The following is a 1,401-nucleotide window of genomic DNA, read 5'->3' as shown; positions in this document are numbered from 1 at the left end:
CAATGTTTTAGAACTAGTGCTTGTGATTCCTACACTGTGATGGACTATTCACAGCACCTAATCGTGAAATTAGATATCCAGAGAATTTCTCACGTAATTAATTAAAATCATGAAGTATTGTGTTGTTTGTGGCACAGATCTGTTGAAATTACATACCTTCTATATTCATATTCTTAACTAAAAGCAGTTGTAACACTTCATTTTCACATAAGTACGGATCTATCACACCAACACACGAAATGCCACATAGTAGCATGTAATAACATTATATAGATGTAATGGCTGAATGTAGACCAATGGTTGAATATTGATTAGTTTTAGGTTTTTACTGTTCCGGAGGCAATAAATTCTTTTATTAGCATATCTGCTAATCAAAAAATTAACCTCATCACTGTAAAAAATTAGATTCGATGAATTGTCATTGTAGAAGGTTTTAATAATATTAGTTGTTAGTAAACGATCCATATAGTAATACGACAAATCTTACACTTAACACATGATTTGGATAACAGTTCTGTCATATCAGTAGGCATTGCTCAAATGCTAATAATGGTTCAAGTTTTAGTTTCGACTTATAAGAAACTTCAGTTTGAATTTCGAAATTTAATTGGTACTTCAGTAAAAAAGTATCAATCATTTTTCACAAACTAAAATATTTCACATATCCGCTGCTCCAAAAATTAATGAAGCTTCTCTGAAATAAAGAAATAATTTTATAATTTCTTCTGAATAAATTTTCAATCGATATCATCAGAGAATTATAAACAATTATATGTATATATAAGAAAAACTTGTAATAATGAATTACCATTTATTAGAATCTTTGGATTATATCTAATAATTATCTGTTATTCACATTTCTGCAATAATTAGGAAATGTGCGAGAATCTGAACAAACACAAACATATTTAAAAGCCTACTTAATAATTTTTAGCAGCAACATTTCTCTATCTTTTTAAGATGTAAAAGTCAGAAAAATTGATGAAGTTGAGGAATGGCATTAGTAATTATGATGTAGTCATCATCATTTCTATTTTTGATTTTACACTCGTTGTACAAAAGAGAAGAGAGTTGAAGACGTGTGTTTCAAATTTAGTCGGACATATTGACAATTGCGAGTATAAGGCTAGTATCTATACTTGGAGGTAGCTGGATCCATAAATGCATATGGTATTGCATAGCGTATTGCACTATATATTTATTAAGATTCGATAACTAATTAAGATCTAATAGTTAATTGATAAAAGAAAAGAGATTTAATATAATTTACGGAAATTAATTCATATAGTTTTCTAATTACTCGACCATTGGATACGATATTGGATGAAGTATATAAAATTTTTTGGTTAAACTTATAACGAAGGTTATATATCATATAACATAAGAATTATGTTATAAGAA

The sequence above is a fragment of the Teleopsis dalmanni genome, chromosome 1 (assembly GCF_002237135.1).
Source record: "Teleopsis dalmanni isolate 2A chromosome 1, ASM223713v2, whole genome shotgun sequence".
In the NCBI taxonomy this organism is placed as follows: Eukaryota; Metazoa; Arthropoda; class Insecta; order Diptera; family Diopsidae; genus Teleopsis; species Teleopsis dalmanni.
The sequence above is the reverse complement of the archived record's forward strand: the minus strand, read 5'-3'. Positions refer to the sequence as shown.